Here is a 23534-nt window from a genome sequence, read left to right as displayed (position 1 = left end):
CGACAATCTTCTTAGTTGTAATATTTCTTAAAGGAATCACTTCAGGATTCCTGGTAGGCACATCCATTATTGTCAGTAAATACTGATTTCCACTTTTAGCTTTAGGGCGGGGCTCTACATAATCAATCATGACCCTGGTAAAAGGTTCTTCAAATGCTGGTATCAGGATTAAAGGCACCAGCTTAATCACTGCTTGTGGTTTTCCTGTTAGTTGACATGTATAACAGTTCTACAGAACTTGACTACATCCCTATGCAATCCTGGCCAAAAAGAATTCCTCTGTATTTTTTCCTGTGTTTTCCTAATTCCCAAATGTCCCTCCATTGGAATTTCATGAGCAATCCTCAGAATCTCATTTCTATACTCTAATGGGATAACAATCTGATACACCTCCCTCCAGCTTTCATTTGCGAAGACATGATCCGACCACCAATTCCTCATTAAAATACCTTCCCATAGATAATAACATATTGGAATACATTTTGCTTCTGTTTCTGAATAAGCTTTCTGATATAACTGTTTTAATTGCAAATTGTTTTTCTGTAACTCCACTAACCTCTTTGAGTTAAACATCTTAGCTGAATTGTCCTGTATTCCTTCCTGTTGAACAATGTTATCAAATACAGTGCCAGCTAAGTGGATTTCAACACCATCCTAAAAGCAAAATACTGCGGATGCTGGAAATCTAGAACAACAACAAAAATACCTCTAAAAACTCAGCAGGTCTGACAGCATCTGCGGGGAGGGATACAGTTGACATTTCGAGTCCGTATGACCCTTCATCAGAACTAAGAAATATAGAACACTGTACTTTTTACTTCCAGAGCCTTTCTGTGCCCCAACAATTCCAACAGATTTTTCCTGCAATCTCCAACACACTGATTTCTATATTTCTTAATTCTGATGAAGGGTCATACGGACTCGAAACATCAACTGTATTCCTCTCCACAGATACTGTCAGACCTGCTGAGTTTTTGCAGGTGCCCCATTTTATTACAATGAAAACATTTCAATTTTTGAATGTCACTTCTACCTTCAACACCTTCCTTTTTATTCTGAGAAAAAACTGTGGGAACTTCCAGCTACTCCTTCTCTTCCCTAAATACCTACCTTCCTTTCACCTTCCCACTTTTTATCCTTTTCCAGTTTGAAAGGGTGATGAAAAAATAAGTTTAGCTCTGTGAACTAACTCATAATCATCAGCTATCTCTGCTGCTTGTCTTACAGAATCAACTCTCTAATCCTCCACATGAGTTCTCACTACTGAAGGGATTGAATCTTTAAATTCTTCCAAAAGAATTACTTCCCTGAGAGCTGCATAGGTTGTCTCTATTTTTAACATCCTTATCCACCGGTCAAATTTACTTTGTTTTACTCTTTCAAACTCCATATAAGTTTGCCCAGGCTGTTTTCTCATACTCCTAAATTTCTGCCTGTACGCTTCAGGAACCAATTCATATGTACTCAAAATAGCCTTTTTCACCACATTATACTTCACCAATATTTCTTCTGAAAGCGAAGCATATACCTTAAGCTCACTAGGCAAAGCATTTTCACCATACAAATTCAAAATGAGGTTCTTTTCACATTGGTTCCTGTGGAGACAGTTGGAGGCTTACGGCTGATTTGATCTTACATTGCCTCTGCCCTGCACACAAAACTGCTATTCTTACACCTTGCACAGTTCATTGAATGTAAATTCTCATTATATCACCAGCCTCTTGTAACAATAAAACTCCCACCATAGTACCAATTTTATTCATAATATAAACATATTGCTTGGTCTCTGCTAGCTAGGTGCCAGATTTCACTCGCCTTCTTGAACACTATGTTCAAAAAAATGCAAATGCACTCTACCTCTCTTATATCTCAAAACTAGTACACATCAAAGCACCCTGACTAGCTGGCATTAATCCAATTAAGACACACCCACAGGCCAAACCTCTGTTTTAAAAGAAAAATACTTCTAATAATAGTATACACATTCGTAGCTTCATGACAGATGCCCTAGGTCTGTGATAACTTTGGTGGATGTCCTCTTGAGGGCAGAGACTTGGAGGGCCCCAGCCTGCTTCCGGGGTCCTGCTGTGTGGCAGCGGCACCTTCCTTGGCCTTTGAAGCTGGAGTTGTGGAGATCACAGGAAGATGGGATTCAGATGGGCCAGTCACTCCCAGAGTCACCTAAGTGGATGGCCCAGTGTGTGTACCTGCTGATCCTCCTCCCTATGGGTGCCCAAAGGCCCCTGGCTGACTCTGTGAGTGGAAAGGGTAGCTGGGGTGAGATCGAGCTGCCCAAGACCCCTCTCATTTACACACTGTTGGAGGCGAACTACGGCATCAGCGATGCAGTTAAGCCCATGCAGCAGTGCAGGAGTGACGTCCTGGACCAAGGTCTCCATGGCGGCTGCCATCCTGCCAGTGTTAACCTCAGTGCATTGCAATGCCAGAGCTATGACCTCAGCCTGAAGATGAACGGACTCCTCCATCGTGCCTTGCAATCTGAAGAGTGCAGCAAACATCCCTACTTGATGTTCCCTAGCTTGCCTTTGCAGCTCCAGCAACTGTGACATGACCGAGTCCAGAAGTTTATCATCTGACTCGGACTCAGTAACATTCTGGCCTCCAGCAGTCCTCTGAGTGCCAGGGACCTGGGAAGTCCCTGCATCCTCCGGCTGTGGATCAAAAAGTGCAATGTGCTCACCAGATTGTGATCCCGAGGCTACTCTAAAGCTAGGTCCCACCGAGATGTGTGTGTCCCTGTGCTGGTGGAGGATGTGGGTGAGCACTGTGACAAAACTTCAGGGAGGGTGCCTTCAGATTCCTCTTCAGAGGTTTCTTTGGAACTTGATTGGAGGCCTTGGGTCATGGACTCTGTTGGCTATTTGGCAGATTTGCCTGCAAAAGCAAGGGGAGATAGTGCATGGCAGTGGCCTGTGAAAGAGGACACATCACTCACGGCATGGTTGTCTGATAGATTTTGCACTGCTGGATCCCCACTTGGTAGAGCAGTGCTGTCAGCACAGTACCGGTCCTGGTCATCGCCGGCCAGGTAGATAGCTCTGTTTCCAAATTCTGTCAGAACTTTGATCTCTGGCATCCCCCCACCTGTCTGCAACCTTTCCTCCTGTCATGTGCCAGTTTGTCCTGCATGGATAAAGATGAAGAGAGTGTATCAGGATGCATGCTGGGCCTGGCCTATGTAGGTAGTGAATGGTCCCATGAACGGGCTGAGGACAATGCAAATGTGTGTGAAAGAGGGAATGATGATGTCCCTTGCACTGGCAGTGAGTGAGGGTCCTGTGGATGTGTGCTGGGTATGTGAGTGCGTGAGTTGGGTGTGATGAAAAGAGTGACTGGCTGAACGGAGGAGATCATTCATTCGGTTGTGGCACTGGGTGGCTGCCCTCTGCAGTGCGTTCACGCAGATGACTGCTGCTACTGCCTCCCAAGCCAGGTTGTTGACTTTGCTGCCCATTCTGCTGCCAGAATAGTGGTAGAGTGCATCCTGTCGGCATCCAGCATCGCTTGAGGGACCCATCATTGAAACGGTGGGGGGGCTGCAGTCTTTTTTTCTTTGCTGGCCATGTCTCCTGGGCAGTGGTGGTGAGCTGGTGACGATGATGCTTTGCTAGCGGCTGCCTTTTAAAGATGGTGGCCTGCCTGATGCAACAGCGGGGTGACGGTGAGTGGGCGAATGAGACCCCACCCTTTGAAATGGCGTGTTTCGTGGGAGTGAATAAATAATGAGGTGGGCTCAGGAAGATAAGTCATGAAAACTTGCCATTTTTATTGGTGGTTAGGACTCCATTTTACCAGCCTGCTACTGTACCCCAGTCCTGGGAAAATTCCATCCAATGGGTGGGATTTTCTGGACATTGTTACCAGGATTGTCTGATCCCGCCAAAAGTCAATGGACTTTTCGCTGGGCCGTCAAATCTTCTGTGGCAGGTCCTGCCATGACGGGGCCAGAAAGTCCCGACATGTATCTACATTATATGTCTGTGCCAGTCTGTGCCAGGAGTACTACACTGTAAAATTAACCTTTGTAATTTTGATCTTTCCAGTGGAAAACATGATAAAATGTAAACTGTATGACACAATATTGTTCCATATTTAATATGATAAGAAAAAACAAGTGTATCAAACAACAGAGGTTATACTATAAAGATTTAAGGCAGTGAGATCGTAGAGGTACCAGGAAAGGATTTTTTTCCAATTCTAATCGTACACATAAGCATTAACCCTATCACATTGATGACAGGTCCTGTTTTACATAGATGAAGTATCAGAATTTCACGAACATTTATCTTGTGATCACAGATGGCACAAGGTAAGAATTGCAGAAATGAAACCATTTCCATTCAAACAGTGTGAGTAAAGAACAGCCCTGACCTACTGAACCAAGCAAAAGTGCATTTATAGGGTCTTGGAAACCATTTCTTAGGGCAGAATTGTCATGAGGTCCCAAGTAAAGTGTAGTTTGCCAGTTGCATGTCACTTATGTACAGTTGTGAAACACATCGGCGTGCAATCACACCACCATGCCTGGATGATCCAGCATGGGGGGATGATTCCAGTGAGATGCTAAAGTATTGAAATTAGGTTCCCGACGTGCGGCGGCAGGAATTGCGGCCCAACTTTGATGGGTGGAGCAGATGATCACAAACTGGTTTCATGATGGCGTGAAACCGATTTTTGGCCTTCTCACCATATTGTCCGCTCACGCCTGCCATGACACCCGCAGCCAATGGGACTGGACGATTCCGAACCCAGTCTTTAATATAAGAAGTAAGTTTCCATTTCTAGTTAGGAATTCAAACTATAGCTAACCTAGGCCTACATTAGGCAGACTTAAGATAATTAAAGTTTCAATCCTCCAGAATATTTCAACACATTTACACCGTGAGGTTGTTCCTTAAACATAAACACGCTCAAACGATCAGTGCAGTAATGATTTGTGTGTAATGTGTCCATTTCTCCTACCTGGTCCCTGTGCTTAAACTTTAACATTAACCATTTGGTTCTTATCTAAAATGTGCTACCGCTTTCTCACCACCAAGAGGTACCAGGAGAGGTTTTTTTCCAAGTTGAAGGCACCCAACACTCAGCCTAGTTAACTGTTATAAAATTCATAGAGCAGGCTGTGGGTAGATTTAAGCCTCAGTCAGTGCTAGAACTCAATTCTGGAACCACATTCTATGATCTATCGTCTGTGATTTATTTCTGAAAATGGGTTTAATTTTTTGTATTGCATTATAATTTTATCTGACTGAGCACCAAGCTAACACACTTCTGTTTAAATCAATACGCAAGAAATACATTTTTGTATGCTCCCCAATTCTGCAGGCTAGAACTATAACCCATAAAAGGCAAATTTAGCCCATTGAGTCAGGAAAGTGTCCTATTTATAAATTGTTTAAATTTAACATGTAAAATTGTTGGAATGGAGATGTTGGTATTATAAGCTCATTATGAACAAGGTAGTAAAACGATCTTTTCATTGAGAACTGTCGGCGCGACATTAGTCGTCTCAATTTCTCTGCTCCTCTCAACCATTCTAACCTGTCTCTCTCTGAACTTACTGCACTCCATTCTCTCAGGTCCAACCCTGACATTGTCATCAAACCCGCTGACAAGGGTGGTGCTGTTGTTGTCTGGCACACTGATCTCTACCTCGCGGAGGCTGAGCGTCAACTCGCAGACACTTCCTCCTACCTCTCCCTGGACCATGACCCCACCACTGAACATCAAGCCATTGTTTCCAGGACTGTCACTGACCTCATCTCCTCTGGGGATCTCCCTCCCACAGCTTCCAACCTGATAGTCGCCCAACCTCGGACGGCCCGCTTCTATCTCCTACCCAAAATCCACAAACAGAACTGCCACGGTAGACCGATCGTCTCAGCTTGTTCCTGCCCCACAGAACTCATTTCTCGTTATCTTGACTCCCTTCTCTCTCCCCTTGTCCAGTCCCTTCTCACCTACATCCGTGATTCCTCTGACACCTTACGTCACATCAACAATTTCCAGTTCCCTGGCCCCAACCGCTTCCTCTTCACCATGGACGTCCAATCCCTCTACACCTCCATCCCCCACCAGGATGGTCTGAGGGCCCTTAGCTTCTTCCTCGAACAGAGGCCCGAACAATCCCCATCCACCACTACTCTCCTCCGTCTGGCTGAACTTGTTCTCACGCTGAACAATTTCTCCTTCAACTCCTCTCACTTCCTCCAAATAAAAGGTGTGGCTATTGGTACCCGCATGGGCCCCAGCTATGCCTGTCTCTTTATGGGGTATGTGGAACATTCCTTGTTGCAGTCCTACTCTGGCCCCCTTCCACAACTCTTTCTCCGGTACATCGATGATTACTTCGGTGCCGCTTCATGCTCTCGTCGGGACTTGGAAAAATTTATTAATTTTGCTTCCAATCTCCACCCCTCCATCATTTTCACGTGGTCCATCTCTGACACTTCCCTTCCCTTCCTTGACCTCTCTGTCTCAATCTCTGGTGATAGACTGTCCACCAATATCCATTACAAACCCACCGACTCCCACAGCTATCTCGACTACAGCTCCTCACACCCCGCTTCCTGTAAGGATTCCATCCCATTCTCTCAGTTCCTTCGCCTCCGTCGCATCTGTTCCGATGATGCTACATTCAAAAACAGTTCCTCTGACATGTCCTCCTTCTTCCTTAACCGAGGCTTTCCACCCACGGTCGTTGACAGGGCCCTCAACCGTGTCCGGCCCATCTCCCGCGCATCCTCACGCCTTCTCCTCCCTCCCAGAAACATGATAGGGTCCCCCTTGTCCTCACTTATCACCCCACCAGCCTCCGCATTCAAAGGATCATCCTCCGCCATTTCCGCCAACTCCAGCATGATGCCACCACCAAACACATCTTCCCTTCACCCCCCTTATCAGCATTCCATAGGGATCGCTCCCTCCGGGACACCCTGGTCCACTCCTCCATCACCACCTACTCCTCAACCCCCTCCTATGGCACCACCCCATGCCCACGCAAAAGATGCAACACCTGCCCCTTCACTTCCTCTCTCCTCACCGTCCAAGGACCCAAACACTCCTTTCAAGTGAAGCAGCATTTCACTTGCATTTCCCCCAACTTAGTCTACTGCATTCGTTGCTCCCAATGTGGTCTCCTCTACATTGGAGAGACCAAATGTAAACTGGGCGACCGCTTTGCAGAACACCTGCGGTCTGTCCGCAAGAATGACCCAAACCTCCCTGTCGCTTGCCATTTTAACACTCCACCCTGCTCTCTTGCCCACATGTCTGTCCTTGGCTTGCTGCATTGTTCCAGTGAAGCCCAACGCAAACTGGAGGAACAACACCTCATCTTCCGACTAGGGACTTTACAGCCTTCCGGACTGAATATTGAATTCAACAACTTTAGGTCGTGAGCTCCCTCCCCCATCCCCACCCCCTTTCTGTTTCCCCCTTCCTTTTTTTTCCAATAAATTATAAAGATTTTCCTTTTCCCACCTATTTCCATTATAAAAAAAAAACCCCACTAGAGCTATACCTTGAGTGCCCTACCATCCATTCTTAATTAGCACATTCGTTTAGATAATATCACCAACTTTAACTTTAACACTTATGTGTTCTATTGTACTATTGTCGTTGACATCTTTTGATGATCTGCTTCTATCACTGCTTGTTTGTCCCTACAACCACACCCCCCCCCCACCTCTCTCTCTCTCTCTATCTCTCCGCTCCCCAGACACACACCTTAAACCAGCTTATATTTCAACTCTTTCTTGGACTCGAACTCAAGTTCTTTCGAAGGGTCACAACGACGCGAAACGTCAACTCTTTTCTTCTCCGCCGATGCTGCCAGACCTGCTGAGTTTTTCCAGGTAATTCTGTTTTTGTTTTAGTAAAACAATTGTTTATCCTGATAATAATCTGAGCTGGCGTAATTTCCTGAAATCATAAACTGCAGTAATTTCACCTTTTTATTTAAATTTTTAGATAAGGCCAGGCAGACTTCTTGAATTGTGCATTTTTCACTTCAAATGGTTTCTATGGTAACTTTTATTGTAAATGTCACGTTCTAATTGAAGGGCTGTGTTTTCTTTAAATCCTAATGATGTGTTTAAGACTATTCATGATTGGAAATGATTGAGTATTATTTTCTTAGTAGAGCTGGAGATGATTTTGTAGGTGAAGGATTAAAAGCTCCAGAGTTAAACAGATGCTCTTTTTCACTTCAGAGGATAATTTTTCCAAGTACACACTCCCAACACTTCACCTGCTGAGGGAGTCTATATCAGAATGCTGCTTGCATGCAGCCCATATTTTTTTTCTCCAATTTTAAAAAGTATGGTCTGCAAGATCAGATGATTTCATAAAATTTGATCCATGGCATTAGAGCCTCCATGAGCGATGAGGATAGATAAACAATGTTAGTGATAGTAGCAGGTGAAGCCTTAATAAGATCATATGATCTCACTTTATTTAAATGGAGAAGTCAACAAGCTAGGGATTACATTAGCAAACAGTAGAATATCTAGGAAAAACATTCAGAATTCCCCAACTAACATTCACTTCTCACCTGCAATGAAATATGATTGATTGATTTTTGTGGCTGCCTTGACCAAAACACAAATATCTGGACTTGTCTTGGGTCATGGGTCAGGAAACGATGCATGAAACCAAGAGGGTAGGTTTTACTTATTTTTAATGCCAGTCATGTCACATATCTGGTTAGTTCACTGTAACCACTCTAGTCTGGAATTCTTGGGACCAACTCATTTCTGGATCTCAGAATTTTCTGGATAATCACTTGGCAGTTCAGAACTCGAGTATTGCTGGAAAAAGGAGACATTTTTTGTCACAGCTTTTCTTCTTGCATTCATCAGGATAATTCACAAGAATACCAAATGTAAAGGGAACAATAATTTATACTGTATGAAAAGAAAGTGCTGATTGGCAAGTGAACTCTGATTGGCAGAGGCATTGCTATGCAGAATGCATCAATTGGTAGTGACTGATAATTAATTGCCAAGCATTGTTTGAAATTTAAGCCAAGCAGCTTGACTATGATTGGTCAAGGTGTTGACCCAAGGAATGAACCAACGAATGGCTGTCTCTTATTTTGTTTAGCTGAAACAGGCATGCACCTGGTGAGCTGTACTTTCTGTTCGCAAAGAACAGGGTTCTGTGTATATGTAACTTCCAGTGCGCGCAAATGTGTCACACTGTGAGACTGACTGAATCTTAAATTGGTTGTCAGCATAATTCTTAGCATACTGAGGATTACTTAGCAAATGTTGTCTGATTGCAGAATCACATCCAATGTTGGGCACTGTGTGTGGAATTTTACGCCAGTGGGATTTTACGTTCCCGCCAAAGTTAACGGAGTTTAGAATCACTCGCCTCATTTTATGGCTGCATCCCCGCCATGACGGGGAGGTAAAATTCCAGCCTGTGTTTTGAATTTTGCAAACAAGGACTGGTTGGGTGTGGTCTGTACTTTGCCTTGGGACATGCTGTTTGATATGATCCACCAGTCTTTGGCACATACAGCCTACATACCTAGCATCACATTGACCACACTATTCATTTGTGTGATAGGCAGAATGTCTTTTTGGCTTGATAGCAGCACCCTGTTAGTGGCGAATACCACTCATGTTGCTACTGCATAGTAGTAGTGTGTAACAGCTTGCTTCCCCTGTTGCTCACATTTTAGAGATACCTTGTCCTTCTAGAGTAATCTGAGGTAGACTGGACACTTTTCAAAATCGAGAGTGACAGCCTTAGGCCCGTTCATGAGTTTTGCATGATGTGCAGCTTGAAATGATCTGCTCAGAGTAGCCATCGTCCTGCAGGATGCCTTTGATGCAGCCTATTTCAGCATCAAGCTTGGCGCCACCTCTGGGCGAGTTTAATAGTAAAAGTAGGGAGAACCTGTTTCCTCTATAAAGTGTATTGGGAACCAGAGCATATAGACTTGATTTGAAAAGATTTGGAGCATGACAACTGAAAGGATGGTGGAAAGAGGTCCCTTAGAAACTTTTAAAAGGCAATTGCACACGCACTTGACCAAGATTAATGGGGAAGAAAGACGAGAGAACAGGAGTACAGAGCCAGCACAGGCATGATGGGTCGACTGGTCTCTTTCTTTAAGATTCTATGGGCGTAATTTTCAGTACCCGCTGGCAATTGTCCTTTCCGCCCATCAGTGGGGGGCCGTGTTTCCTGCCGCCGTATGTCAGGAATTTCAGTGTAATTTATCTGCATATTATTATAAGCCTAGCTCACCAGAATCATACCCCCACCCCCCCATGCTGCATCAGCTGAGTATGTCGGTGTGATTGAACATCGACGTGTTTCACAACAACATTTATAAGGCTTGCATCTGGCAAGCTGCACTTCAAGGGGAACTCAGAGGTGAATGCACACTAACTTTGCACAGCACTTGCGAGGGTCGCCTGTTGGATCTCAAGGTTGAGATGCTGCATGTTCAGGCGAGGGCACAGGCAAGTAGTTTTTTCCTCTTAGCTGATAATGCAGTGCCGGGGCAAGAACAGCAGTCTGGTTGAGGTGAGTTGGTTTGGGAGAGGGGAGGGGGGTCAAGGGCAGCACTCTGGTTGAGGCAAGTTGGGGGTGGGAGGGGCAAGGGCAGCACTCCAGTTGAGGTGAGCTGGGGAAAGGGCCAAGGGCAGCACTTCTGTTGATGCAAGTTGCAGGAGTCAAGGGCAGCACTTCGGTTGAGGCAGGTTGGGGCTTGGCAGCAAAGTCAGCACTCTGTTTGATGGTAGTGCACATGTCGGGGTGGCAGGAAGAGCGGGAGGGAAGTGGCCATGCTTTAGGGAAACCTTGACCATTCCACCGCAACTGAGACAGTTCAGTTGCAGCCACATTGATATGCTTGGGTAAAAGCAAAATATTGTGGTGCTGGAAATCTGAAACAAAAACAGAAAATGCTGGAAAAACTCATCAGATCTAACAGCATCTGTGAAGAAAAAAAAGAGTTAACGTTTCGAGTCCATATGACTCTTCTTCAGAGCTATTTAGAAGTAAAAATGTGATGAAATTTATACTGTTTAAGGCGGGGTGGAGCAGGTGAAGCTGGATGGAAGGCCAGTAATAGGTGGAGGCAAAGGAGAGATTGCCAGAGATGTAATGGAAAAAAGGACAACGGGCTGTTAATGGTAGTGGTACTGGCTAAAGGAGGTGCAGATGGTGGAATTAAGGTCGGAAAGCAGAATGTGGTAATAGCAGAACAAGGGTAAGCACTCTGGAAAGAACAACATGAACAAGTGACAGATGGTCCGAGTTGGGGTAGGGTGGAGGGAAGGGATGGTGGTGGGAAAAAAAGATTGAAAATAGGATAAAAGGTGGGGATAAAACAATAAATAAAAATGAAAATAAAAATAAAAATAATTGGATAAAAAATAAAAATAAAAAAAATTAAAATGAATATTGAAAAAAGGGATGAAAAAGGAGTGAGGATGGAGGAGAGAGTTCATGGTCTGAAGAGTTTATGGTTATTGAAGAAAGGAGGAAGCATAAACCAGGGAACTACAGGCCAGTCAGCCTAACCTCAGTGGTGGGGAAACTATTGGGAGCAATTCTGAGGGATATAATTAATCTACACTTGGAGAGGCAGGGATTAATCAAGGACAGTCAGCGTGGTTTTGTTAAGGGGAGGTCTTGTCTGACCAATTTGATTGAATTTTTCGAAGAGGTGACCAGGTGTGTAGATGAAGGCAATTTATCTTAAATTTATGCCTCCTGGTTATTGATCTCTCCACCAAGGGAAAAAGTTCCTTCCTGTCTACCCTATCTATGCCCCTCACAATTTTATACACCTCAGTTATGTCCCCCTCAATCTCCTCGGCTCCAGCCTATCCAATCTCTCCTCATAACTAAAACTCTCCAGCCCAGGCAACATCTGGTGAATCTCCTCTGCACTCTCTCTAGTGCAGTCACATCCTTCCTATAATGCGGATTCCAGAACTGCATGCAATACTCTACCTGTGGCCTAACCAGCATTTTATACAGTTCCAGTATAACCTCCCTGCTCTTATATTCTATGCCTCAGCTAATAAAGGCAAGTATATGCCTTCTTAGCCACCTTATCTACCTGTCCCGCTACCTTAAGGAACCGGAGGACATGCACACCAAGGTCCCTCTGATCCTCGGAACTTCCCAGGATCCTACCATTCATTGTGTATTCCTGTGCCTTGTTTGTACTGCCCAAGTGCATCACCTCATGCTTATCTGGATTAAATTCCATTTGCCACTGATCAGCCCATCTGACCAGCCCGTCTATATCTTCCTGTAATCTAAGGCTATCCTCAATATTTACCATCCCACCAAATTTCATGTCATCCGCAAACTTACTGATCAACCTTCCTACATTCAAGTCTAGATCATTTATATATACCACAAATAGCAAGGGACCCAACACCAATCCCTGTGGAACCCCACTGGACACAGGCATCCAGTCACAAAAACACCCCTCGACCATCACCCTCTGCTTCCTGCCACTTAGCCAATTCTGGATCCAATTTGCCAAATTGCCTTGGATCCCATGGGCTCTTACCTTCATTATCAGTCTCCCATGCAGGACCTTGTCAAAAGCCTTGCTGAAGTCCAAGTAGCTGGTGAAGGATGTGGGTGAGCGCTGTGATGGGTCTTCAAATGGGGTTTCGGCAGAGTGCTCTTCCATGGTCGAGGGCGGCCTGGGTCATGGACTTCTTGGCTGTTTCCCAGATGTCCCTGTGAAAGCAAGGGGAGATAATTAGTGCATGGCAATGGCCTGTCAAACAGGACACATTGCTCAAAGCATATTTGTCTGATGGATGTTGCACTGCTGGATCCTCACTTGGTAGAGCACCACTAACCTCACCATCAGCACAGGAACAATCCAGATCTTCAATTTCCAACTGGATGACTCTGTTTTCAAAGTCTGTCAGAGCCTTGATGTCATAAGAACATAAGAAATGGGAACAGGAGTAGACCACTCGGCCTCTTGAGCCTGCACCACCGTTCAATAAGATCACGGCTGATCTTCTTGTGTTTTGATTTCAATTCCTCTTGTAATAAAGGATAGCATTCCATTAGCCTTCTTAATTACATGCTGTAGCTGCATACTAACTTTTTGTGACTCATGTACTGAAACACCTAGAACCCTGCTTTTTTGTTCTTCCTGCAAAGTGAACATCTTCACATTTTCCCACATTAAACTCCATTTGCCAGATCTTTGCCCACTCACTCAGCCTAATTATATCCACTGCAACCTCCTCATGTACTCTTCACAACATACTTTCCTACTAATCTTTGGTTCATCTGCAAATTTATCTATCATGTCTTCACTCCCCTTATCTAAGTCATTGATGTAAATCGTAAAAAGTTGAGGCCCCAGAACAGGCCCCCGTGGGACTCCACTCATCCCATCCTGCCAGTCAGAAAGAGACCCATTTATGCATACTCTCTGCTTTCTGCCAGCCAGCCAATCTTCTATCCAAGCTAATATTATGTTACCCACTACACCATGTACTTTTATTTTCCATAATAATCTTTGATGTGGCACCTTATCAAATGCCTTCTGGAAATCCAAGTACAGTATGTCTACAGGCTCCCCTTTATCCACTGCACATGTTATTCCTTTAAAAAACTCCAATAAATTGGTTAACTATGATTTTCCTTCCTCAAAACCATGCTGACTCTTCGCTATTGCCTTGAGCTCTTCTAAGCGCCCAGCTATAACCTCCTTAATGACCGATTCTAATAAATTCACCATGATAGACGTCAAGCTAACTGGCCTATATTTTCCTGTTTTCTGCCTCCCTCCCTTCTTGGATAGAGGGTTATATTTTCTACTTTCCAATTTGATGGCATCTTTCAAGAATCTAGCGAATTTTGGAAAATTAACACCAGTGCACCGACTACCTCATTAGCCACCTCTTTTAAGACCTAGGAGTATTCCAGCATGCAGCTCCATCAAATTGCTCAGTACCATTTCCCTAGTGGTTTCAACTTTGCCAGGTTTCTCTCTCCATTCACCTCCTGATTTGCAGCTATTACTGGAATGTTTTTTCTATCTTCTATGGTGAGCACAGAAGCAAAACATTTGTTCATTTCTTCCACCATTTCCTTATTATCTACTATTAACTCCCCAGTGGCACTCTCTAGAGGAGCAACACTCACTTTTCTTACTCTTTTCCTTTTTAAATACCTGTAGAAACTCTTGCTATCCGTTTTTACATTTCTAGCTAACTTCCTATCATACTCTAATTTCTTTCTCCTGATTAACCTTTTAGTCATTCTCTGCCATTCTTTATATTCTGTCCCTTCATCTGTCCTTCCACCCATCTTTTCAGACCTGTATGCTTTTTCCCTAAGTTTGATGCTTTCCTTAACATCTTTAGTTAACCACAGATGATGGGTCCTCCCCTTAGAATTCTTCTTTATAGTAGGAATGTACTTATTCTGAATACTCTGAAATATCACCTTAAATGTCTGCCACTGCTTCTCTATTGATCTATCCTCCAGCCTAGTTTCCCAGTTCACTTCAGCTAGCTCAGCTTTCCTCCCCAAATAGTTGCCCTTATTTAAGTTTAAGATTCTAGTCTTAGACCCACTCTTCTCCCTTTCAAACTGGATGTAAAGTTCAATCATATTGTGGTTGCTGCTACCTAGGGGTGCCTTTACTCTGAGGTCATTAATTAATCATGTCACATTACACAATACCAAGTCTAATATAACCTGCTTTCTGGTTGGTTCCAGAACATGCTGCTCTAAGAAACTATCTCAAAAACATTCTAAGAACTCTTCATCCAGGCTATTGCTGCCAATTTGATTTTTCCAGTTTATGTATAGATTAAAATCACTGATGATTATTGCCGTCCCTTTATCACAAGCACACAATATTTTCTCTTGAACACTTTGTCCTACACTGTAGGTACTATTAACCAGGCAGAAGATGGCTGCTTCCCACTGGCAAAATTAGAATGTGTCATTTATTCTGGGCACCACCTGGTGGAGAAGGTTAAAACATTAGGGGTTTTCTGGACCTGAGACAGTGGCATCATATATTGTTCACAATGTAACATTGCAGAAACCAAAATCCAGGCTCAACCCATGCCTCTTTGTCACCCGGAATCACATAATCATAGAAATTACAGCACAGGAGGATGCTGTTTGGTTATTAAGGGGGGAATTTAAGGGGGGAATTTTATGGAGGGAATAAGGGTCTTGGCCAATGGTTGGAGACCCAACAAGATAGTCGCATTGCCTCCTCCTGGGAAGGCCCACCGGTATTACGTAACAATCAGGCAGTTGGTGGGTCTTCCATGGATCAGGGCATCGGGGGCGGAAGTCCTACCTGCTGAGAGCTGCCGGCTAATCAGAGGCCAGCTGCTCTTTTGATGATCAGCATCACTGGGGAGGCAATGGCTGCTGCAGGAAATACATCTGTCCAAGGCCCAGATCTTCATTGGATCTCTGCACTCAGGTGAGTAATGGTGGGAGGAGTTTTGTTGGTTGAGCGGGAATGATAGACGGGGCTGTAGAGGGGTTGGTAGCAAGGGCAGGGGGTTGGCTCTCTGCAGCCTCCTCCTGATGCCAGGTCCCCTGATCAGGCTTTTGAATAAGGGCCCCCTTTTCCCCTGCACCTTTCCCGGGAGACCACAGATAACCCGCGCAGTTTACTCATTGTGCTCCTCACCTGGCCACCTGCCTGGATGCAGATGGTTTAATAGTAGCAGTGGCAGAATGGGACCTTAATTGGGCATTCATTGTCCACTTAAGGGCCTTAAATGGCAGCAGGGCAGGAAAGCCATCCATGGGCCTTCCCACCACAAAATTAATTGGGGTGGAGGCAGGAAGTTAGCGGGGTCCACACCTCCTACCATCCCATCCAATTAAATGTCTTCCACGCCTGCAAACTCAAATAAAATACTACCCTATGCCATTGTAACTTCAATTGGTGCTGCTTAATCCCATTTCTCTCCCATTTCCATGTGTCCTTTTCTATTCTCCTTTTCAAATATTCACCCAATTCCTCTTTTACATGATTGCCTAATCTCTGACACAATAGGAACTGGATAATTGAGGGCATTGGGTTATGAGAAGGTTGAGAGGTGACATGATTGCTGATTTAATGATTCTAAAGGGGCGAGTTAATGTCAACCATGACTATTGCACCTTTTCCAGAACAGTAGAACCAGTGGATAATGCTTTAAATGGAGTAATTTCAAAATACTCTGAGGAAACAATGGTAAAGGAGTAGGTGGACATTGGAGCAGGGAACAGCAAAGAGGCACACCTCACAAGAGGCACTACCTGCCATATAGGATCCACAGGCAGACGCTGAGTTTTCTTCACAACTTTCTTTCAGAAGAACAGTACTTTATGAGAAATAAAAAGAGAAAACGCTGCAAAATTCACCATATTTGATAACATCTGTGGAGAGTGAATCAGTGTTAATGGCCGGAATTTTGGCAGCCAGAGTGAGTTCCTGATGGCAGTACAGAAAGTGGGTCCCAAGCACATGTGGGTTGATGGCAGAGCTCTGGGGTGATTTTACTGGCAGAGGCCAACTAAGAGATCACTTAATTAATCAATGAAAGATGACCATATAATTAAGGGCCAATCAGAGGGCTTGCAGCTTGGCAGTGCCACCGATGAGATTACAGGGTGAAGGAAAGGCACCTCTATGTTGAGGTGCCCTTGAAGGGTCGATGGGAATTTTTCTTAATGCGCTTGGGCCAAGGGGTAGGAAGGTGTTGCAAGTGGATTTGGGTAGGGGGAACACACAGTGGGCAAAGGGGCAGGTAGGCATTGCAAGGGGTTGCAGGGAAGGAAAACAATGGCAGGCAGGGGGGAGACCGAGGGGTGGGAAGCTGGACTCCAACTAGGGAAGTGAAGCATTGACACACAAGGGGGTGGATAGGATACCACATGTATGAATGGGAAGGGATGCATGCAGATTCTGGAATATGAAAGGGTGGGATATGTTACAGAAAATGCTGAAAAAACTCAAAAGCTGGTGTGCCTAGTGACTCAGGAAGGGAGGTGGGGGTGGCAAGGGAGGCGGTGTAGTGGTCAGTCATGATGGCAATGGGGAACTCATTGTAAGTCAAAGTTCTTGGTCTGGGGCTAACAGGTCGGAGTGAAAGAGTAGGGACAGTTCTTGGGCTCACAGTCAGGTCTGAGAGAGTTGAGACCATGCTGGGGGACGGAGTCAGGAATGAGAGAGTAGAGACTGTTCTGGGGTGCAGCAGGCCATGCTGCATGGGTTATGCATGGCATGCATGCTGCACTTCAGCACCAGGGTGGGGCAAGGGCTGTATGCTTATTGGGATAATGCACAGTTTGGTGTGCAGGGCGTTTTCACAGTCCATGTCCATTGGCTTGTCTGGCTCTGCACTGGTCTGCAGATGGAATGGTAATGGTTATTGTGATTTCAAGAAACGGCTGAAGGCACTGGATACGGCAAAGACTATGGGCCCTGACATTATTCCGGCAGTAGTACTGAAGACTTGTGCTCCAGAACTTGCCACATTCCAAGCCAAGCTGTTCCAGTATGGCTACAACACTGGCATCTATCCGGCAATGTGGAAAATTGCTCAGGTAAGCCTTGCACACAAAAAGCAGGACAAATCCAACCCGGCTAATACCCGCCCCATCAGTCTACTCTCGATCATCAGTAATGCAATGGAAGGGGTCATTGACAGTGCTATCAAGCCGCACTTGCTCAGCAATAACTTGCTCACTGACATTCAGTTTGGGTTCTGCCAGGGCCACTCAACTCCTGACCTCATTGCAGCTTTGGTTCAAACATGAACAAAAGAGCTGAACTCCAGAGGCGAGGTGAGAGTGAAAGCCCTTGACATCAAGGCAACATTTGACCGAGTACAGCATCAAGGAGCCCTAACAGAATTGGAGTCAATGGGAATCAGGGGGAAAACTCTCTGCTGGTTGTAGCACAAAGGAAGATGGTTGTGGTTGTTGGAGGTCAATCATTTCAGCTCCAGGCCATCGCTGCAGGAGTTCCTCAGGGCAGTATCCCAGGTTCAATCACCTCCAGCTGCTTCATCAATGACCTTCCTTCCATCATAAGGTCAAGAGCATTTGCGACTCCTCAGATATCGAAGCAGTCCATGTCCAAGTGCAGCAAGACCCGGACAATATCTGGGCTTGGGCTAACAAGTGGCAAGTAATGTTTGCACCACACAAGTGCCAGGCAATGACCATCTCCAACAAGAGAGAATCTAACCATGCCTCTTGACATTCAATGGCATTATCATTGCTGAATCCCCCACTTTCTCCACATCCTGGGTGTTCCCATTCACCAGAAACTGAACTGAACTAGCCATATTAATGCTGTGGCTACAAGAGCAGTTCAGAGGCTAGGAATTCCATGGTGAGTAACTCCCCACTGCCTGTCTGCCATTTACAAGGCACAAGTCAGGAGTGTGATGGAATACTCTCCATTTGCCTGGGTGAGTGCGGCTCCAACAACACTCAAGAAGCTTGACACCATCCAGGACAAACCAGCCCACTTGATTGGCACCTCTTCCACAAATATTCACCCCCTTCACCACCAACACATAATGGCAGCAGTGTGTACTATCTACAAAATGCACTGTAGGAACTCCTTAGACAGCACGTTCCAAACCCATGACCACTACCATCTAGAAGGACAAGGGCAGCAGACAGATGGGAACCACCACCTGGAAGTTCTCCTCCAAGCCGCTCATCATCCTGACTTGGAAATATATCGCTGTTCCTTTACTGTCGCTGGGTCAAAATCCTGGAACTCCCTCCCAAACAGCACTATGGGTGTACCTACATGACATGGGCTGCAGCGCATCAAGAAGGCAGCTTACCACCAACTTCTCAAGGGCAATTAGGGATGGGCAATAAATGCTGGCCTAGCCACATCCCATGAATGAATAAAAAAATTGGGAGGCATCTGCAACCTGTATTTGGGGGAAACATAATGGGGCTGGTGGGGTATGCGAAGCTCTGTTGGGAGGGGCCTCCTCTGAAGGTGACCATGCACATAACCTCTAGATGGGGAGTGGATGGCACCTTGGTCACCTGGATGTGTGTCTGTTTGCACCTCAGATACAAGGCAACAAGCCAGTAGAGACCATTTCGTTTGCTTTTGGTACAAGATTGTGAGTTTCACTGTTTTTACCTGTTATTCATCAATGTCTTGAATCTATCATTTGACAGAGGGAAGGACAAAACTATAATGGAGCCTGGGCTCAATGTTGCCTTCCTGAGAGTTCTAATAGAATGGAGGAGGAGAAGAAGGGAGAGGTGCTGCTGAGCACAGTTTCAGGAGGAGGCCCTGCCTGAGGTCCAGGGTACATGGGAGCCATAGCAACAATATGAGGAACAGGAGGATAGACCCAGACCATGGAGGTGACTTGCCAGACTAAAGATATGCTGAAGAAGACTCTCCTATTTGCAGATGAGTGATGGGCAATGCTGCGCACATATGCGCTTGTCCTGAGTTCTGGTGGATCACATCTGCCATACTCTTTGTGAGGAACTAACACCCCATGGAGTGGGAGGCTATCCCCTGCCAATGGCCTTGAAGGTCACCGCCACACTCAATTTCTTTGCCTGCGGATCATTCCAGGGATCCACAAGGGATCTGTGTGGCATCTCCTAGTCCGCCACACATGGATGTATCAAGAAGGTCAAAGATGCCCTCTCCAGCAAGGCACAGCACTATGAAGATAGCGAGGCTGCTAGATTCAATGGGTTTTCAGCTATTTCAGGCTTCCTTAGAGTGCAAAGTGCAGTTGACTGCTCCAATATGGCTTTGAGGGCTCCATGGCATCAGCCCTAATGTTTACCAACTGTAAAAGGTTTCATTAGATCAATGTTCAACTGGTGTGCATTCATTGGAAGCACATAATGCACATTTGTGCCTGGTACCCTGACAGTTCCCATGATTCATACATTTGAGTCTCTCCCAGGTGCCTTAGATATTCGAAGGCCCTGAGTGTCTACAGGGATGGCTGCTTGGCGATAAGGGATACCCACTGAAACGCCGGCTCTTGACACCCATGCGTGGCCTCAGAGTGCCTCACAGGAGAGGTACAATGCAGCTCATAGCTCCACACGATCTATAATCGAGCAGACCATTGGCATCCTGAAGGTGTTTTTCTGATATTTAAACCGTTCATGTGGGGCTCTGCAGTACACTCCAGATAGGGCACCCTGCATCATCATTGTGTATTGCACCCTTGCAAAGGGGTGACTCTTGCCAGAGGGGGAATTGGAGGAGGAAGGGAGTTCCTTAGAGGATGAGGAGTAGGACAGCCAGGAACCTGAAGAGGGAGATGAGGGTCAGCCTCTACGGGACGATGCTATCAAGGAATCTCGACATGGAAGACATGCCCAGGACACATTAATTACCACCAGATTCCAGGAGGAGTAAAGTGAAGGCAAGGGGAGACGGCAACATTGCTCCTGTCCCTTATTGTCATTTCATTGCATTGAAAGGGATTTCCAACCAATCGTATCAAGAGTACATTCAGCATTCAAACTTGTACCTGCCAGCCTCATGATTCTCCAGGTCATGATCTCTAAGAAGGTTAGTGGTACACCCTGTTTGCGCTCGCTCTAGGTAGTGAAAGTCGATACCACAGTGAAGAACACTGCATCCGCTACCTTGACACAGTCGTCGCTACATTAATGAGAAACTACAGTGACCAGTGAGATGAGGACATGGTTGGGGATATCACACTCCCATCCAGGTCTTGTCCTTTGCCATCTGACTGAGGAGACACAACTGCTGCTAATCCTTCAAGGCTACTGAGCTACCCTGAGACAATGGTGCGTCATGAGCAAAATGGGTTATAAATGCCTTGAGCACAGACTTCTTATCAGGATTTTAACACATCTCCCTGACACCACACAAGGGTCCAGAAACTATCTTCAGTGAGATTGACATCACATGAATATAAATCTCACATAGGGAGACCATCACTGAGTGGGAGGAAAGCTAAACCTTGCATTAAGGGGATACATATATAAATAAACACAATTCCTTCAGTTGACCAAGCCTTTTACATCAACATCAAATGTATTAACAGATATGCAATATTTATACAGTGGCTGTACACAGTGACCTAAAAGTGATTTCAATATTTCTTAATTTTCCTAACCCTACCACTACACCTGGGTCCAGCCCGGACATCTGTGGCAGAGGTGGAGGGAGCTTGCTGACTGCTACTTCCAGATGTCAGTGATGACCTTAACAGGTGTCCTCTGGTGGTCTGAGGCCTGGAGGTCCATGGCCTGATAAGGGTTTCCTGCTCAGAGACAGATGCACCTTCCTTGGCCTGAGCAGCTGGGGTAGATGGGATCACAGGCAGATGGAATTCTGAATGGCTGGATACGCTTGGACTGTCCTGAGTAGAGTCTCCCGGGGTGTCCAGATGATGCTTTTCTTCTCTGTGGGTGCCCGAGGGCACCGCCCTGACTCCTTGAGGAGAAAGGGCACCTGGAGTGAAGTCAAGGTGTCATGGCCCCCCATTGCCTAGACACTGTTGGTTGCCACAAGTGTGTGTGGCCATGGGGTCCAGGACCGAGTGCAAACCTGGCAAAACCTGCTGGACCAAGGTCTCTATGATGGTCGCCAACTTTCCTTTGGTGACATCGATGCACTCGCATGTCAGAGCCACAACATCAGATAGAGTGCAGACGGACTCCTCCATTGTTAGCTCTAGTCTGCTGAGTGACTGTTGAATCTCTGCCTGATGTTCTGCCGCCTGTTGTTGCATCGCCAGCATTGTGTCAGCAGCCGCTTGCAGAGGCTCATCATCTGACTTGGACTGAGCAGGTGGCTGATCTCCAGCAGCCCTTTGAGTGCCAGAGACCTGGGCTGTCCCTGCCTCTGACTGCTGGGGAGATGTGTCAGTGGCATGTTCTCCAGCAAGGGACCCTGAGCCTAATCTAGAGCAATGATCCACTGAGGTATGTGTCCCTGCGCTGGTGGAGGGTGTGGGTGAGCGCAGTGAGGGTTCTTCCTTGGTATCTTCCTCCGTTTCCTTCTCCGAGGTGGTCTGGGGGCTGGGGCTTATGTTGGCCCTCCTTGTCTGCCTAGATATGCTGGTGCCTATAACAGAGAGAACGTAGTTTTCTTTCATGAGCAGGCATTACATTTGATTGCATGGCACTCATTGCGATTGTCAGGGTGTGAAGAACTCATGGAGGTATCATGCATACTAGGTTGCTGGGATACACCGATCTCCCCTTTCCCACAGGAACAATCTCTGTCCTCCCCAGCCAGCTCGGTGGCATCCTCCTCAAATTTGAAGAGGGGTACCATGTTGGCTGCCCCTCCTCTGGTCTGGGACCTTTCCCGTCTGTTGTGGGATATCTTGGCTTGCATGAAGACATAAGAAAGGACACAGAATGTTAGCAGAATAGGGACACATCATAATACAGTAAAACAATCAAATCAGAGGGAGTACAGCTGCATTAAGTTTCAAGAGAGTAAGGCAAGGCTGGATGGCCTTTACTTTAATGCCAGGAGTATTACAGGTAAAATGGATGTCATAAAGGTGAGGATTGACACGTGGAATTGTGATATAGTAGCCATCACTGAGACGTGGTTGATGGAGGGGCAGGATTGGTAGCTCAACATTCCAAGATATAGAATCTTCAGGCGAGACAGGGGAGGGGATAAAAGAGGAGGAGGCATTGCATTATTAGTTAAGGAGTACTGCAGTAAAGAGAGATGATATCTTGGAGGGGGCATCGAATGAAGCTTTGTGGGTAGAGCTTAGGAATAAAAAAGGGCAGCCACATTGTTAGGTGTTTATTATAGACCCCCAGATAGTCAGCGGGAAATTGAGGAGCAAATATGTGCACAATTTGCAGAGGTGTGTAACAACAGTAACAACAGGGTAATTATATTAGGTGATTTCAACTTTCCCAACATTAATTGGGATAGACATAGTGTTAAGGGCTTGGATGGAGTGGATTTCTTGAAATGTGTACTGGAGAACTTTTTCGGTCAATATGTAGAGGGTCCAACAAGGGATGGCGCAGTGCTGGACCTAATTCTGGGGAATGAAGCCGGTGGTTGAGGTGGTGGTGGGGGAGCATTTTACAGATAGCGACCATAACATGGTACAGTTTAAGTTTGTTATGGACAAAGAAATAGACAAGTTGCAAAAAAATGTTTTGGTTTGGGGGAATTTTAGTAAAATAAGGCAGGATCTGGCCAAGGTAGACTGGGAACAGCTACTTGTGGGGAAATCTACAGAGGAGCAGTGGGGGGTGTTCAAAAATGAAATTGGGAGGGTACAGGCTCAACATCACTGGGAACATGACCATGTTCCCTCTGGGGTGATAGGAAGGAGTAACAAGCCCAGAGAACCATGGATGACCAGAGATATTCAGGTTATGATGAGAAGGAAAAGAGAGGCTTTTAGCAGGTACGAGGGAAGCAAATCAGCGGAGGCATTAGTGGAGTACAAAAAGTGCAGGGTGGAGCTTAAAAAAGCAATTAGGAGAGCAAAGAG

At 45.7% G+C, this 23534-nt stretch overlaps 1 protein-coding gene across 12 annotated transcripts in view; it reads left to right on the top strand.

The window, feature by feature from the left end:
• The window catches only part of LOC121279192 (protein ITPRID1-like), a 301605-nt gene that overhangs the window by 172330 nt on the left and 105741 nt on the right, over nt 1-23534 (top strand). The window lies entirely within an intron of this gene.

This window comes from Carcharodon carcharias, chromosome 6, assembly GCF_017639515.1.
Source record: "Carcharodon carcharias isolate sCarCar2 chromosome 6, sCarCar2.pri, whole genome shotgun sequence".
In the NCBI taxonomy this organism is placed as follows: Eukaryota; Metazoa; Chordata; class Chondrichthyes; order Lamniformes; family Lamnidae; genus Carcharodon; species Carcharodon carcharias.
Note: the sequence above shows the minus strand (reverse complement) of the source record. Positions and strands in the feature narration are given on the sequence as shown.